General features: G+C 38.7%; 1 protein-coding gene across 2 annotated transcripts in view; it reads left to right on the top strand.

The window, feature by feature from the left end:
- Positions 1-19128, top strand: part of LOC309403160 (SAM and SH3 domain-containing protein 1-like) — a gene marked incomplete at its 5' end in the record, with an annotated part of 567614 nt that overhangs the window by 46393 nt on the left and 502093 nt on the right. The window lies entirely within an intron of this gene.

The following is a 19128-nucleotide window of genomic DNA, read 5'->3' as shown; positions in this document are numbered from 1 at the left end:
ACAAACGCTGTGTGCTTTGGTTAGAAGTGTAAAAAATGAAAATGCTTTATTGTGGGGTTTTTTTGAGTGCTTCTTTAATGGATATTTTACAGAATAGAAAATGAAGCAGATGTTTCAGCAGATGTCACAGGGGCCTCTGGAGGGAATGGCTGTTCCATGCACCGACAGTGTTAGAAAACTACCAAAAGAGGGGAAGTCCAGGGCTGTGTGGTCTGAGGTCCAGTAAAGTAGAACTCGGAGGCTTTGAGACTTGCAGCTACAAAGAGTGGCAGGTTCTACTCTTATTCTAGTGTCGGCGCACAAATTCAGAAACCTCCATCACAAACAGTATTCCTCCTCCTTCGGCAGCAATGAAACGCCAGCAAGGATTGCAGTGGCCCTCCGCAAGTTCTCGTGCGAGGTGCTCCATCTCGAGGAGGAGCGTCAGGAGCGGCGTACCCTGCCTTGTGAGGCAAAACCTACCTTGGGCCGCTGCAGACAGAAATCAGGCACACTTACCTGGGAACACATGGTGAAAACCACAAAAGCGAGGGAGTGATGAAGAATAGAAATTAAAAGCAACTTTACAAAAAGGTAGAGCGAGATATGAACTTTAGGTTCTTGCCGCACAGTTAAGTGGTACCAGTTGCAGCATTTAGTCAGCTCTAAATTGAGACTAATTTAATTTCACAGCAAGCAAAAACTGCAGCAACCTCCACGTCCTGTCTAGCAGTGCCTTGCTCAGGAAGCAGCTTCCCCATCGCCCCCCACCATTTTTTTACATCAAAATGCCTTTCCTACTTCCAATAACCATAACGAGAAAAAAAAAAAAGTTGGAGTTAAAATTAGATGATAGGCAAGTCCGTTATCTTTATTCCATAATGTGCAAAAATGTTTTTTTGCACACTATGTGAATATTGGCTCCAGCAGTCCTGAGTCAGCGTGATTATTTGTAGGGCGTTCATGCCCCGAATACGATATGCTCCATTCTGTAGATGCAGTTTTGTGGAAAATGTCATCTTGCTAATGAGTACAAACATATATTAAGAAGAAAAAGGAAGACCCCCTTTCATATGGGACTAAAAGCTTTTCTTCAGTGAGGCCTTGTAGCTTCCAAACATACGTGAATCTTCTGTCTGAATGACATAAAGCTACAGTGAAGATAAAGTGATATGTCTTAGGAGTCAAGAAAACCTACGAAATGCAAAACAAGCTTTTGTCTTTTTAATTACCCAGAGTGTGCTGTTGAAAGGAGTGGGATGAGGGAGAGGGCAAAGGTAAGGAAAGCGGCTCATAATTTCTCAGAGAGCTGAATTTGCCCAAATCTGCAGAGGCAGGAAACGTACAGTTTTCCAGTTCATTAAAGGCAGCAAGCTGTCAGTCAGATGCTTATGAGCCAGCTCAGCTGAGAGAGGGCACATGCCTTGCTTGTTTACGCAGAAATCCTATGACTGCTGCACAAACGCTTTCGCAGCCGCTGTTGGCAGCAGTTAACACAGTGGCGTGTTGCTTTGATTTCAGACGTGCTTCCCGGTTTGGACCTACTTTCCCATGTCATCACAAATCAGCTCAGAGGGATACAGAGCACCCTACGATTTTTTAAATATCTCAGAACTAAAATTTACATGCTGTGTCTTACCGGGGAGTGACTGTGTCTATTCATTTAATCTGTGCGTTACTGCTTCTAAGAATAAATTATTGCAATAACATATAATGGGAATTTGTAGTACAGAAATAGAACGATTTGTCTGTAAATCTATCCTTTTCCCAGCTGCATGCTGCAATATGAAGAACAGCCATCATCCCATATTGGGGGGGCTGTTGCCAGGGCAGGAGGAAGAGAGATTAAAATTTTAAGAGGATTTACGAATTCCTGACAAAATAGTTTTTGCCTCGTGCTTTTCCAAAACATGAGAAGCACAAAATGAAGGGGAGATAAAAACCAGAATGAAACAGACCAAAACCAAAACCTAGAAACGCGGTGCTGTAAAAATATGAGTTGTTTCGCTGGGTTGGGATCTTTTGTCTGGGGTTGGTTTGTGTGTGTGATTTGAGGAGTATCTTTTGACTCTGGGTGGTACAGAGCTGTATGAGTGTAGAACACACTGAAGAGCTCTAACAAGAGGAGGGGAGCAGAACCTGGGACCACTCTGGCTACCATTCCCAAAATGGTGTGGTGTCCTACAAGGATGGGACCAAATGGAAAACAATGGCTTGCTGAGAGGGAGAAAAGTACCCTAAGGCTGCAACGTTTACCAGTCCCTATGATACAGCAAATTATCATGGCTTAAGTGTCACAGCATGTGGAGTATAATATTTTGGTGCAAATATTGTGGAAGATTTACATGTATTATCCGCTGCCCGAATGCAAAGAAATGTTCTGCCAAATTCTTGGAAGTGAAAATGTAAATGGCTGGAATTATACTCAGAAAGATGTCTTCCATTCCTTTTCATTATATCATTTAGTAGCTCCTGAAAAAAGAGAATACTTTTGCTGATTCAAAGGCCTTGGAGATGTTTGTTGCTATTTTCCCGTGTACCATAAATCTCATTATTTGTACTTCCAGCAGCAAGCTGATTTGCAGATGTAGAGACTGAAATTTATGGCAAGAAGTAGAGGACTCCAGAGGGTTCAATACTGTCCACAGCTGAATTGAAATAACTCCAGGGCAACTGCATTTAAATGTAATAGTTGCTTCAGAACTTTTTTATTGCAATACCTTTTCTCTCCAATGTGTTTTTGTTTCCTTTATTTGTATTGCTACTTAATTAGCAAGCATCATGTAACTTGAGACCATTAAAAAGGGAATTGAGAATTAAATGTTGGCTGTTTGTGACCTTACTTGAACACATTTATTCCTAAAAGCTAGCCTGTTGTCGTGGCAGGTTTTCTGTTTTGTTCTTTGTTGTTTGTTTTTTTTAATTAATGCACAGTGAATATATGTAAAGACAGTCTTTTACATGGTAGAGATTAATCCAAAAGGAATTGTATCTATATTACACTGATGTATACATTTTCTTGATTTGATTTATAAGATACTCCATAATAGAGCGTACTGCAGAGCCGTGAAAAATGCTGCTCTGTTTCAGGAAAGTGCTAATGCAGGCTGCCCTCCCCCTTGAAAATGAGAAATGCAAGCATTAAAGAACCATAATTGCTACTTTTTATGATAGTTTTCAATATTTTCATGCATTTGTGATCTGAAGATGGAGCAGGCGGTGAAAGTGTAGTTATACTTGATGTGCACATTAAATGAACCCTCGGCATTGTGTAGATGTGGATGTGTTTGTTTCTGGTGCAGTTTTAGTTATTTTCCATTGACATACCTTGACAGAAAGTCCCATAGAAAGACCTGGGACTTCTGAGATAAGAATCCATTGCAGAGCAGTGACTTTCTTTCTAAAGCTTTATTTATAGAAACCCGTGAGGTAGTTGTCTGGGATACAGTAAGTATAAAGAAGTGAAAATACAGAAATGTGTATTACTTTTCAGCAGGACCAGATTTGTTGCCCGGAGCACAGTCAGAGAATTCATGCCATGAGGAAGATGACGTGAACTGGGGGAAAGGGTGCTATCCTCATGACTTACAGGTTGTGTTTTAATTCCGTTCTCTGTGGTCTCTTTGGGAACCAGGGACTGTATAATGGCAATGAGTACAATTGTTTGGTTTTTTTCAAAAAGGAAAAAGCCCAGCCCTGTTACCACGTATATAGGTATGTGTAATAGATCTGCCTCTAAATGTTTCTGAACAACAATATTGCTAAATCATCATATGCTCATGCCAGAAGATCTCAGTTGTGTTCTCGAGAATAGGAGTGCCGGTCCAGCAGTGGGCATAATTTAACCCAGCTCTGGGCAGTGGAAGCTATTTGCTGCAGAGGCCTGTTTAGATACCTGCTCAAAAACCTGACTTGGTTTGTCACCCTCATTCTTACCTATGAGGGACATAGTGGATTCTGCAGGAAATCTCTCTCTCTCTCTTTTTTCCTTTTTTTTCCCCCCTTTTTCTGATGCTGGATGGGGTGAGGAGCTGGCATGTTTTTCTATCTGCAGGAGGTGCACGTACTGGAGACTGATGCCATGTTCACCTTGGTGGTATGTGTCCTCTTGATGGTGACTTTTCATTATTTCAACTCCCTGACTAGGTTTAGGGCACTGCCATCCACAGATCTTACTGAGAGTGCAGCAGCCCTTTATTTGCTCTTCAGGCCACCACATCTGTATTACCACTCAAAAAGAAGTAAGAAAATTGACTGAAGATCATGAGAACAATTCATGTTCTTTCAGTTCGTCTGAAATTTGTCTATTGTTTTTGCTTTTGAGCTTTTTAAGCTTTTCACCCAGCTACAAAGAACATATTATTAAAGAGTGGATGCTCGTTGGATTGTCACTTAACCATATGCCTCAGGAAAAAAAGAAGCGCTGATAGCACTTCCGACAGTGTTGTAGAAATTGGCAACATGCTCATATCCCCTCTTATATTCTTGACAGAGAAGGCAGGCTAACTTTGACTCTTATATTTTGACACTAAATTATTTGGCTGACATGCATATTAAAAACAAAAAAAAAAAACAAGAAAAAAAAATCCCAACCATTAGTAATATCTAAACAAAGACGTGAGAATCACATTTAAATATACTGGTGTCACAAGACTTTTATGGTCAAGTACAGGTATAAAAACATCATTGTCCCATATTTCTCTTTTCCCACATAGTAGAGTGTTCAGTCTTTTAAAATTTTTATTTTGTGTGACCATTGTTTTTCCCTCATATAAACTTCCTTTCCTTTCTCGTATATTCTACCATCATAAAAATTAGCCTCTCTTAAAACAAATGCATGTTTGTTGGCTTGGTGAATTGGGTTTTAGTGCGCCTTCCTATTCTCAATACAGCATAATAATGCAAGCAATTTAAGGAGAGAGTGTTTTAATAATAATTAGTTCAGCTACAAGAGGTATTCCAATAACTTCAACTGTAGTGGTAACAATATTTTCTAAATATGTTTAGAAAAAAAATGGTCATTACAGAAAGCATTTGCAATAGTAGCAAGGACATTTAGCTTTATCTTAATCTGCTGGCTGACGGATCACCTGTCGTCTGCTGATGCTGACCAGTTACTAAAGGCTGAATGCCGTTATATTCCAACATAGCTAGAAGTTCAAGTTTTCCCTCCCGATGCTTCAGTTGAAGGGGAAAACAAAAGAATCTTTTAACTTAATTTGTACCACCCTAAATAATTACGTAGTTTGAATTATATATTTTTTAAAATGCAAAACAATAGAAGGAAAAAGGGAAAGCTGAAGGACCATAGAGGTGCTACTTAATTCACCAATAGTGTTCCTGCGCTTTAATTCCGGTAGTTTGGTTTAAGACATTCTCCTTTAAATTACTTTTCTGTTCAATTAGGATTTTCCATGCTCAGAAAATAATCTACTTCTAGCTGATGTTTGCAATTTAAATGTATTATTTGGTAACTGCTATGTTAGGGATTTTTTTCTGCGAGTCAGGGAAAGAGACTTACTGACTGTACATGATACTTTCTAATAGGCATCAGGAGGAAAGGGTGTCAAATGCGGAGGAAAAAGTAATATGAAAAGTCACAATATAAGTTATGGTTAAAGGTTATTTTAAAAAATGCAGTATTGATGATTTATTTTTAACCAGTTGATCCCATTTGATCCATCTTTCTCCCGACACTTCAGTTATTAATGTCATGCAAACAATAAGTCATTCAATTAGTTCTCTTTGTGCTTTTCAGACGCATTTCTGTACGGACTATTTTGGCAGTAGCAGTGATGAAATACATTTATTGACTGCAGTCACAGCAATCTAAATGGATATCTGTCTTTTCCTAACACCATGTAATAGGAATTTGTGGGTTTTATCCCTGAAGTAAATCTACTTAGAGAATTTTTCCTGCCATAGGTTTTAATGTTTGGTTTTGTCTAGAGTGTTTTTGTTAACTTTTGGAATACTTACAGAAGGCAAGGAGGTGGTTTCCCATAAGACAATGTTCCTTTGAGCATATTTTGCTATATTTTGGACTTATTTCTTAAAATTCCCAGACCCAGGCTGGGAGAAAACTAGAAGATGGACCATGTATTACATACAAGCAGTGGGGAAGGGTATAGTTTCTGCATTGCTTCAGATTCTCTTTGGGTGTGTGATCTTAGATGTCACAGGTCATCTGCTGCCCTTTCAACTCTATAGTCTTGCAACTATAACGGTATATTGACTAGTATTTTCCACCAAAAATACCCTTCCCTACCAAACCTCTACATTATTACTACCATTATTTGTTTTCATGTTGTGCAAAAACTGAAACACTTGCTTCTACTCCATCTTTACCCAAGTGGTCTCTGAAGGCTTCTCTGAGCACTCTTCCTGCCATCTACTCAGTTCTCCTTCTGCAGATTGTGTTCTTGGTGAGATGTAATGTGTTTTAGAAACCCTGGCCTTACAGTACACACAAGCGTGCAGCTACTTGGTAGGGCTTAAGTTAATGGCAAGTATCAGCCAAACTTACTTCATTGATATTCTGTTAAGAAATTTCTTATTTATCATACAACTGCAGAATTTTGGGGCATTTGTGAGGAGGAATTTGGGGTTTGATAGTAATATCCAAGCATTACATTGCAGGTAAAATAAGCACCCCAACCAAAACTAACGACAAGTATCATAGATATGTATATATTGTATATATGTATATATTTAAGTGATAGTTTCACTTCAGTTATAAATTAGATTTCTTTCCTGTTGTCATTTAGTCTGGTATAATAATGTGACACTCCTTCATGAAGAGTTTTCTTTGAATTCCTGGGCCACAGGGAGTTGAGCATGAAGTGATGCAGTAGGATTTAATAAAATCCTTGGTAGTTCTCACCTGTTGAGATTCTACCAGGCACTTCGGTGAGTTTTTATTTTACTAAGTAGCTTTTAAAACCTGATGTGGAGTGTTTTCTTTCAGTCTTGGGCTTTGGCAATACACCTAGTTTTCAAAAAAAAACCAGCATGCAAAGACTGAAGCTAAAGGATTCAGGAATGCAGGAAGAAAATATTATGGCTGCAGAAACAAGTACTCAGAATGGAGAAGATACCAAGTTGTGACTACCTGTGCAGTTTTAACTTCTTTACACTTTCTCCTCTCCTTCCATGTGTATGCTATTTCATGGAAAATTATTTTTTTTAAACTGGTCATAAACTTTTTTCATCACATGGGATATGTGAGGTGCTAAGTGTTACTTTCCTCACTATATCCCTAGTACATTTTTGTATGCTAATTAAACTATGTTTAATGCAAAATTATTCATTTATCTGTGAGCTTTTAAGGTGGATGTCAGTGAAGCATCTTTGTGCTTTGCAAAGTTCATTAATTTATTTTCACGGTATCCTTTGATGTACTATCTCCATTATACATTTGGGTAACTTAGACACAAAGGAGGCAAACCACTGTCAGAATTTTTAGCATATTTAACGTCGTATAGACATACGGTCAGATTCAGCTATGATGACAGGAACATTCTTGAATGAGGTCTTTAGCTCGTTACTAGACAGCAGTCTAAGCTGGCTGTCACACACTGTAGAGGATTATGGTTCATATGAAATACCTCATAAAATTACAATATTTCTTTTGTGGAAAGGGGATGTGCTCACCTTCTTTAATTGGCAAGACAATTAAATAAGGTTATTCACAAACACTGCAGCCCTGTCACGGTTTTGCATAGGCTTCTCTGCTGTTGTGTATTGATTGCGTACCTTGATGATTTTACATTAAGTAACGTTCATAAGCTACCTCATGATTTATGTATCCCCTCGCAGGCTTGGTTTTTATAATTGTTTTTCTCTGATTCCCACATCGGTGCCATACTTTAGTATCAAGAAATAGGTAAATGAATTTTAATAGCATTTGTCTCCAGTGGTATATATGCTAGAGACCAGAAATATCACTGCTTTTAGAGTTGCTCTGGATGTTCCCATAGCACATACGGTCTTATAAGTCAGTCAGTAGTTAGCTAACGTGTTCTAGAAACGTAAAGTTAATCATGTAGATGGGCATTTAGGTAGTCAGCATTTTCTCAACTCTATGGGTTGATGATTATTTTCTTTAGGACTAATTAGTAGGGTTATTAATCAAAACAATTAAATTCTCTTCTAGCACTACAGCTGTCTAATTAATGAATCTATTAATTAATCAGTAGGTTCTCCAGATGTCTACTGAGATACTGTCCCTTGAGCAGCAATATTAGTTGTTGAATTTTTGTAAAGCAAGAACTAGAATCTTTCATTTGTTTGGTTGTGTATTAAACAGGAGCTGGATTTATTAAAGTACGAGAGTTGTCTTTTTGTCTTTTCCTCTGAGTAAAAATCTGTTTTTAATTATCATTGGTTATTTTTTCCATTCAGCCACCTGACATACTTGTGAATAGATAATATGTGATTAAAATCTAAGGGGTTGTTATTCAAATGCCTTCTTTCCAATGACCCAGAAAAAGCTCTTGCAAAAATGATTGTTGCCATATAAACGTGCGAATAGCTTAATTGCTTTCAATTTCAAAAACCAACTTAACCTTGTGCCAGTAAGTCATGATCTTACCACAATACGCCTGCTGCTGAACTCTTGCATTTACTTGGATTGTTTGGTATTTTCCTTACTACTGAATGGGAACATGCTGGCTGAGCCCAAGGTCACTATTTTGTTCAAAACTTTGGGGCAAAAAGCCATTGCTAAAGATCTGGTGAACCTGCCAGCAGCCCTCCCACATGCTCATCTCTTCTCCCTTTCAAATTACACGTGTGCAAGGATGGGGAAAGTTGTTACGCCTGCTTTCACCTAGAGATTACGTGTTGTCCTTCTTTGTCGTCGGTACGGGGAGACCCACCTGTCTGAAAGCAGCGTGCGCTGGGTCATTCCCAAAGGCGTACTCGTACCTGCAGCGTGCTCTCTTGCAGTGCGGCTTGAAAACAGGCTGTCGTTTGGGTCAAGTCCGGCAAAGTCGTCTGGATTAATTTGACAGATACTGTTGTGGGAATGGGAAGTGCTTTGACCACCCACTACGCAAATCTTTGTGTGCACGTGTTTGACAAAAAAAAAGTTTCTGTGCCTACTGAAATACATAGGGTGTGCTGCGCGTGTTTGCTGGTCTGCCTGGTTTGTAATTCTTTTCAAAAAGTGGGGTTTCCAAAATTAAATATTACATCTTGATATTTCGATTCTTTTGTTTCAGGACTAAAACAGTTCTCAGTTTATTCAGTAATGAAATCTTAGTCATCTAAAAGTAATGAAACTGGTGATCATGCTTCCCTCTCTCTTCTGTAGAAGCCAAAGTATAAATTACCTCGTCAGTTCTAATTATCGTACAACAGGCTATAATGTAACTGCTAAGCTGCCACGGCTGCATTTTTGCTAGCACATTGTCTCCCTCGCAGACAAGGACCTATTTTATTTCTCCTCTCGCTCCTTTCTCTTAGAATTCCCTCCCCCTTCGTTTATCAGGTAGGGAGCTAAGGAGGAGGAATTTAAGCCTCAAGAAAATTGTGTTCATTTTAATTAAAATCCTAGGACGCAGTCCACACCTCTGATGCACACCAACACAGGAATATAAGACTCCAGAACTTGCCAGCCCACAGCTGCCAACGCTGCTGTGTTACTGGAAGACATGCAGAGTTGGCCGCTTTTCCCAGTGCCGTGCGTCCTTGCTGAGCAAGGTGCTACACTGGGAAAGGACGGTGTCAGAAGAGCCGAGGGTGTATGTTCTCAATTGGAGTTTGTCTGTAGTGACATTTTGCTGGAGGCTTGTGCTGCTTGGGAAGGTAGTTCTACTGAGGTGACAGGCTGGGTTTTGCCAGCTGGCATTGAGCTTATGCAAACTATTGGCAACAAGAAACAACTACTTTAAATAAAACTTAGTAGGAGCTCAGACCTGAGTGAAACTGGCTTTACTCAGGAAACATCTTGTTCAGGTTCCTTCAGCTTCTGTCCATCTAATTTAGTGTTAACAGGGATATTTTGGGGAGCTTTGAGATTACATTGGCTCAGTTTCCAGCTGAGTTCTGGGAACTGAAGACTGAGCAGGGGTATAATTCTGTTTCTAGCTATAGACTGAGCTAGAGATAATTGCTAAGTGTTTGTCTGGACTGTGTTGTGCAGAACCCTACGGTTGCACTGTATCAATATCTGTCTGCGTGTGGCTAACCCAAGCAAAGGGGACTACCTGGAAAATGGAAAGAATGCTGAACAGCCGAGGAAATAAATCCTGATTCTATTAAAGGAAGAAAATAGAAAACCTAGCTCTACAAAATTCTTCTGAATTAGGAAAAGCCTCAGTGTGCTTCAAGGGCAAAAGTTTTATTTAGCTCACATAAAAAAAAAAAAAAGTCAGTGTTCCTGTTGCTCTAAATTCTTTTGCTGGGATTTAAAAAATAAATCTGTCCTGTCATTAATTGAAAACCTTTCAGTGGCAGCTGAACAGGTAGTATTTTGTGGGTTTTCTTTTCTTGTAATTTGTATAATATGTTTGTATTCTTAGAACTGTGAAAATCATTCCTTGATTATTTAACCCCCTCCCCCCCAAGCCAAAACTAACAAACCCTGACAACAAAACCTTAACTATGCAAGCATATAATAGAGAAGAATAACCTCCCCTAAACCAAATCATAGTGGTGTTGGAGAGCTTTGTATAGTTGCACCTTGAATATTTTCTCTAAAGAATCTTTGGAATCTGGCTGATCAGAAACTGGAAAAGTTTCTGTCTCTCTCATGCACACACACCCTGCTAAGCTCAACTCGTTACCTAGTTGTAGAATTTTAGCCACTTGCAAGGACTTGTATTTGTCCTTATATATTGTGTGGATTTAAGGCAACAGGGCTAAGAATTGTTTGATTAGTAAAGTGAAATGAGCAAAACTCACTGTTTGCCTACTTGTATCTTGACTTCCCACTGTATCATAGAGGTTTTCACTCTGTGGTTCACTAGTTATTGGTGGTCTGGGAAGTATATGGCAAGTATTTGATCCTTAGAGAGCTAGCTAATTGTATGGTTTTAACTGTCCTCTTCATTTTCAATTTTAAAATTGCATTAGAAGGAAGACAAAACCACATTGCCAATATTTCTCTCTTATGTGAGCAATTTATATAGTCATTGAAAAGATATTATATGACTTGTGAATGGAAAATGAAAGCTAGCTGTGCCTATGAAAGGAAGTATATATGCTTAAGAAACATAAGAATATGTTAAGACACAGTCTTAATGCTTAACAGTGTAAAAGCATTTGAGAAATCTTGCTATCCAACCTCAGCCTCACTGTTTTCATGGATTCAAATTCAAGGATAACCAGAGCGGTCCAAACCCTGGGTCTAGAAGTTTTCAGAGTCAGAATTAAGACCTATCCAAGTTCTGCTGATCTACAAGGCAGTTTGGAGCATGTAATTGTATTTTGTGCCTTTGAAATTGTTTCCTGGCAGTGAAATCAAAAGGTCCTTTTGTAATCTTGGCTCTGTTAGTGTCTTTATTTCCCCTTTTTGTGTCCTAACCAAAGCTGTGTTTGTAACATTTACTGCAATCTCTTTAGCCTACTTACAAAAAAAAGCACCACATAGCTATTACTGCTATATTATTCTGCATCTTACAGTAGCACTAATAAAGACTACTAAGATAGAACCTTTTCCCCATCTTGTTTATATCTGTTCTCTATTATAGATTTCCACATTAAGTGCTGAAGAAATACAGTTTTATGATCTCCACAACTAATGAGAAACTTCCTTCTAGAATGGACAAAGTAGGTAACTTGTTGCAATGAGCTCCACTTTCAGCTAGGGTTCAGAACTCTCTGAAGAGCATAGGTTAAAAGCATACCTCAAAGGTGAGATTGTTTCAAGAAATGGTAGTCTTTACCTCCCTGCCAAACTCCTCTGCGCGCTTGAGTTTCTCACCACCCTGCTCTGTTTCATTCCTTTGATGCTAGCTATTTGTATTGTTTAGACAAACTTCTACTTTGTCAGGATGGTCACGAGTACAGTAGGTTCTTGCTATGTGAATAACAAGATCCTTTTGAAAGCTGGGAGACAGTGGCGTGCCAGCCAGCTTTCCGAACTGGTTGGCAACTCCGAAGAAATGGATTTGTACCTTTGGTCCCATTTCTTCAGAGAGTAGGACAGCATGGAGGCAACCCTGTGTTTGGCAAAGACAAGTTTTTAAAGGCAACCAAGTTTGAACCTTCTTTTTTTTTTTTAATGCGTGTGGTAGGGATCCTTGAAATATGAATAACTTTTTGTTCTTCCAGCCTACCTACACACAGCTCCTGGAATGTCAAGTCAGTTTTGAATGAAAGAGGAAGGGCCCCTTAGTCTCCTGTTTAGGCAGACTCTCTCAGCATACGGTGCATGATACTTCAGCACTTTAAATAAACATGCTGTGTCAGGCATAGTTGATCAAAGGTAGCCTTCCACTTCTGATTAGGGCAGGTGTGCTTAGAGCCTGCCTTTTCAGAAGTGCTGAGCATCGACAAAGCTCTGAGTCACATGGATTTGCAAAGACTCAGCATCTTTGGAAGTCACACCACTAGCAGTGACAAAATCAGAGTATCCAATTAGGTGATCTCATAATAAGTCCACTTAAATTATAGATGTTTGTATACTTACAGATGCAGATAATCATGTGAATGCTTACCTCCGTTGAAATCAATACATGTTAAATTACTCCGTGCTTTTGACAATCCCATTAAGCACTGAGACAGCTGAATAACTTTAGAAATCTGATGTATGGGAACATTATATGTATGGCATGCTTTATGTTAGGAGCAAGAAAGCTGAGCTTTTTAGAGGGAGTAAAAGGAATTAAATGCCCAGTCAATGGGGCATTCAGTGGCTGTAACTGTCGTAAGCTGCTTTAGAGCCCCGATTGCCGCCTCTGCTTCCAGAGGTTTATGGCCCATATGTGGGAAGGGAACAACTTGGCATACGGCGACACTGAAACTCAGCAGAATGTTTATAATATTCAACACTGTGTTGCCCTTGGCAGAGAAGACTAGATATTGACCCACTGCCATACTTTCTAACCACTCTTAGCCAAATTCTCTTTTCAGATACATTCATGCAATGCCATTAAGTTCAGAAGACAGAACCTAATAAACACCAAAAGGGGTGATATCTGGAAAAGCGGGAATTCTTTAGGGTTGATATTTTTTTTTTTGGTATCAACATATTTCACTGGATTTTCTTTTTCTCCTGGTCATTGTGAAATACAAGAAAATAATATTTTCTATTTTCAAAAGCTTGCATGTAAGAAAGGGCTATAATCTCTTACAGAGGGAAGGGGGAGTTGTGGATGATAATCAGAAAGCCTGAGTGATAGAATTCCAGTTATAGTGTTAGTGAGAAGAGTAGATATGTAGCCAATATGAGTCAGATGAAGATACGCAATTTCACTCGTCTGACAGATGTTCAAAACTTTATTTTGAAGGCATGCCTAGAAGCCTTCAGTGAATATGAATGTATTAATGATCTTACTCTTTTTAATGTTTCAAAAAATAAAATACATTAAAGCTACCACTTGTCTGTCAGCTTCCCCGTGAACTTTTCCAAATGCCACTCGCAGATAATAACAAGAAAGTTTGTTTCATGACTTATTATCAACAAAGTCAACTTATATCTTAGTTGCACTTTATTGAAACAGGTGGTATATAGAAAAGAAGTGAAAACTCAGTTTGAAGTTTCCTTCAGTTGTGTGTTTGTTGTCTTACTTCACCTTGACTAGTCTACACAGCTTTTTGAAAATACATTTTAAAGATCTTAAAATATTAAGAGACTTTTGTAATGAAAATTTTGCGATGTGGTCAGTTAATCCATTTAGAAAAACAGTAAAAAGCACGTGTTCATGAAATGCGTTTACTTGGTTAAACTTTTGAATACAGAAATTGCTAAAATTAAGGCTTGAGTAACAATTTTGTGCGGTCTGAATATATTTATGGTCTCATTTTGTGATAACAGCAGTAATCAAAGGTACAGATTTTTACCTAAAAAGCATCTGGTGAAATGCAGCTAAGTTAGTGTTTGTTCCTGCAATGCTATTCCCTTTTCTTGGGGCGGGGGGGAAGTGAGGAGGGGTATGTGTGGGGGCTTTAGTGGGGGTGCTTTTTTGATGGGGAGGGACATATTTTTATCGGGACAGATCTTGAGGATGGACACTTAGCAGAGCTTTCAGCCTCCACATTCTTTAGTTTCCTTTCTAAAGATAAGGGTCTGGGTCAAAAAGTATTGTATGTGCTTAGTAATGATAACATTTAGTAGTGCTGCAGAGTGGCCCCTGTGAATAGATCATTCTGCATGACTCCTCCGTGTTGCATGACGTTATAATGTAGTGTGTAATAATCCTCAATTAATCCCTGTAGGTTTTTTCTCAATATGGCATGTATTTGGAGGTGTGGTAATTTGCCATTGTTTGGCTTAAGACAATTTTATACCTCACTGGAATGACCTGTGGGAGCCAAGACACAATATTCTTCATGGGACTGAGCACTGCATGTGTATACATGTGTGTTTTAAACTTTCTGTTACAGCTGAATTTTTATTTTTAGTGTTTTTTTTAAAGTTTTGGACAAAATGGCTACACAGTTTCTGGAAATGAGATGAGGAGAAAAAAATGTTTTACACTTAAAGTATTTCCATCAGCTTTTATTAGTGGCTTTGTCTACCAAGTTCCATAATTAGGAGCACAGCCTTGAAATTTCAGAGCAGGTGGCCTTTTTGTCAGGGGTATGTCTTTCAATATTCATTTGCCAAATTACAAACTTTGAAAGTCTGCTTGCATGGGCTGAATAGAGACAAAAGGAAGGTATTGAAAAAGGCTAATCTTCTCTGTAGTTAATGGCAGACAAGTTCTTCCAGGGCTGATTCAAAAGATCAAAGTTAGGTTCCTGCTGAGTTGCCCTCTTCTTTCATTACTTCTGGAGGAAGTCAAGGGGGAGAAAACTCAGTTGACTGAAGTTAGCCCTGGTGAATACTCCTTTTAAGGTTTCCTGAATTCTCTGAAAATTGTGTGTGAGCATTTTTCTGCACCTTTTAGTTCTCCTAGTGCTGACCGGTCTGCACACATATCAACCCCCCTGAGATACTTAACACGCTTTAGCCTGGAGCTACATCATTAAAGTTGGATTCATTTTACTGCCGTTGCTGCTCCTGGCTGAAGCACTAGCACTGAAACCGAAATCAGAGCCCCCATCTTGCTGTGCTGGTGGTGAACCCTGTGCTGGCCCTGAGGCGATGCTGAGGAAGAAGCTGTCAGACAGGAGTGTGCAAAGCAGGAGGGAAGGAGCAGGGCTGAAGCGTTTCAGTGGCGGTGGAACATCGGCAGTGGGAGGAAAAAGGAATAGTAATCCTGATAGTTCGTATCTTTTTGTGATACGGGGGAAGATAGGGATTGGAGAAAACAAAACCCCACTAAACCTAAAAAAATCCCAAGAAACAACCCCAAAACCAAACCAACCAACCAACCAAACAAAAACCCCTCGGTTCTTCAACATGTCACTAAAACCCTTGTTTTTACATGTTTTCTTTTACTATTTTCCTATATTGTGGCCTACTGCTTTTTAATTTCAGGTTTCTGTAATAAACCCTTTTATACTCAAATGTATGAGAGAATGATGCTTTTGTGTTGAATGTGTTTTGACATAATTTATCTGGACCTTGACAGGGATGTCATCTTTGATGATTAAAAAGGCATTAATGAGATGGGTACTTGTCAAGACTGTATTATGGCCATCTCCAGTTTAGTTAAGTGGCAGTGTAATGACTGCTGGAAACTAATGTGAAGTACACATTTTTGCAATGAGTTATTGATTTCTCTTGATAGGGGAGATAAGAAATTAGAATGACTGGGCAACAAAATATCAACACTCATTGGTATTTCAACCAGGCATATTATGAAGTAGTTGATGTAAGTTAAAAAGCTGCACATGATATGAGGTAATTTCTCTGAAGAAGCCTAGTTCAGTTTAGCCAGGAAAAAAATGAATGCGTGGGGTTTTCTTTTTTGATTAAGCCATAATGCACTATGGTTTATGCAATATGCAAATAGTTAGATTTCTTCAACATGTGCATGGGAATTCTTAATTACCATTAGATAAACTGATAATAATTCAGCCAGATACTAAGCATATGGTTGACATTACATCTATAACAATTCTCAGAGCTTAAAAATTTAAGCATACACTAATGCTGATTTAATTTCTTAGCTATTTAGTTATCTGTTTTATTTGACAAACTGAAATAGGTAGCATCTTGGGGACCCAGACCAAAATCTGATGTCTAAAGACTTACTATCTTTACAAAATGCTTTACAGACACTGCTTTGCTGTGAAAGTCTCTTCACAGATTTTTTTTTTTTTTTTTTTATCTTGTAATGTCAAAACAATTAATGGGGAAATAAGCATTTTGGGATGCTCCATTTTCCTTGTCTTCAGTTCGTTAACGAGCTCATCTCTTTATATCTGGAAGTTTTTAATATGTGTGTGAGGAAAGACTTACTGCAGTGCTGCTGCTGCTTTATGGGGCAGTAAGGTTTCAAGAAAATTGTAATTCTGAATGAATATTCCTTCATCCCTGCCCATCTAATCTCAGAAGTATGTGATGTGAGGTACAGTAAACATTTCCTGTTCACCATAAATTTGTGTGTCTTCCAGCAAGAGAGAAGAAAAACAACATATTATGGTTTGGCATTGGCAGAATTTTGCCTAAACATGTGGAGATATTCTTAGGGTCTATTGGTCTCTAGAATTGGCAAAAAAAAAAATATTTTTCAACTCTTTTTTTTTTTTTTTTTTTTGCTATTCTTCTTGTCATGCAGTTGAAGAAAAATGCAGGAAATTTGTTTTATTCACTTCTAATTCTACAATATGAATTTTACTATTTTTCTTGTGTACATCAAATTGGCAGTCTTTATCCACTTCCTTGTTCATTACTGTACCAGTATACTTTACTATTTGAAACCTCATAAATAATGGTAGCTTTAATTCCAAGACGTGATGAATGAATGTGTCTGGGCTTTTAACACTCGATATGAGAATTCTAAAAAGCCTTTATTTTCACATCTCATTTTCAAGCATTATTTTAGTAATAAACTGCAACAAAGGAGTAGTTAGGAGAAAGATCCAGTCATGTTGAAAACCAAGTGGTCCTCTGTTCTGAGTGAGCCACGTACTTTTGCTGGCACTTTGGTTTTGGGTTGCAGCACAGGGATTATAGGATTACACTGTCCACTAGGTTAGTAGATTATTCCTGCCTGGCTGCAAGGCGAGTATGTAGCAAGGCATACCTAAATTTTAGCTCTTTTTAACCTTTTCTGTTTCTTAACAGAACTAACGTGGAAAACAGCTCCCTGACTTCTCAATTCTTTCTAGCCGTATGGGTGTTTTTCATGATGGCAGGTAGTTTCTCCTATAAATTTCTAAGCATAGATGTCTTGTAACACATTTATGGATGTAAGCATGCCAAAATATCCTAATTAGTTTACTAGGAAGTGTGATCTTTATGTGTACAAACATTATCAGGCACATGATCAGTTGTTGTGACTTTTAACGTCCTGCATTTGGCAATAACGTGAGATAATCTGCCTCCTCCGAAGCAGCGCGAAGGGAACTGTTTCCTGCGCCCTGGCCAAGCAGGAAGGCTGACAGAGGGATGCGCATTCCTTCTCCCGCGCTAGGATTACACCATGAAGAATTTCCAAGCGAAGTCAGCCATCAGGAAGGGGAAAGGGGTGGGTTCGTGTGTCTATTTGTGATGGTGGGGTGAGGGGAGTAAAGACGGTTTCAGCAAGAGAAGAGTTTTGTCTGCTGGCTTTTTCAGCTAAATTAACACTCAAGCTAATGGGAAGCAATGTAAATACCTGCTCAAGCTATAAAGTAACTGTTGGCACAACAGCAAAGCACAGACGTTTTCCTGGCTGGTTGGGTTGTGCCAAGACTGTGAACAGCTACACTTTAGATGTAACGTGTGGAGTAAAACCCACTGAGGTTTGCAATGCATGTTAACTTTTTCATTGTAAATGGTACCTTTCAGAGTGGGCTTTTTTCAAATTGTTTCTGTGAATATAAGGTTTCTGCATTTAGAGAAACACTCCCTTTTCCAGTTTTATGGTGCTTGGGTGTTTTATGTGAAGGTTTTTTAAAATAATGAGAGTATTTTTGGATTAAAATTCTCCTCTCACTGAAATCAGTAGGAAGAACCCATGAACTTGTCTGGGAAGAGTATCAGGCCAAGAATGGGTAGGAAAAAATGAACCATGCTCTGACACCAAGCTGGTTCCACTTGTGTCCAAGTCCATGGCATTTTCTCGCACGACGACTGCTGGGAGGCTGCATGTGTCAGCCGCATGCTGGAAGCACTGGGCTGACTGGAACTGCTCCAAACAGACCTACGTATCACCAGATACAGAGGAGTCTGTTGCATGTTCCCATCATTCCTGCCCATAAGAAGCAACTTGTGAGTAGGTGTAGGCAGGCATAAGAAGTCTGTTTATCTTTAGGTTAGGTTGCAATGACAGTTTTACTAGGTCTGCCACAAAATTACAATTCAAGACAATGGTATGTCATAGCCAAACCTGTTATACCTCAGTGTGATTTAGTCCTCGCTGAGAATTTAGCCAATGAAACTAGTTGTAGGGCTTTATGTCAGCATTTTGCAGCTGAATCAACACGAAATATTAGACTCACAAGAACTATTCTTAATACAAGTCCAAGCATACAGTGAAAATTATAGAAACTTTCCTATAGAAACTCTCTCAAAATATTAACTGTGGTGATCGTGCTATTGCAAGTTGTTAGATCCTATTTAGTTGAAGAATATTGTGGGCATATAAGTAACTATTGAACAAAGACAGCCGTAAGAGAAAATAGGTTCTTTCCCCATCTGGTAAGTTTAAAAGAAAAATGATGCTAAATTAGAAGTTTATTTTATCGTTTATTGGTGGTATTTTTATGCTCCTATAACATCTTAAATTTTAAAATATCAGTGCTTCAGGAAGCTAACTCACTTTCTCTGTAGGTGCTAAAATTTCCATAAATGTGTGGCGTGAAATCGGATAGATTTGTTTTTACCAAATTGAGATGTAACTGAGGCTCTATTGACCTGTTATAATCCCTCTGCTAAATTGGGTT

Source organism: Phaethon aethereus, assembly GCF_964289735.1.
Source record: "Phaethon aethereus genome assembly, chromosome: 3".
In the NCBI taxonomy this organism is placed as follows: domain Eukaryota; kingdom Metazoa; phylum Chordata; class Aves; order Phaethontiformes; family Phaethontidae; genus Phaethon; species Phaethon aethereus.
Note: the sequence above shows the minus strand (reverse complement) of the source record. Positions and strands in the feature narration are given on the sequence as shown.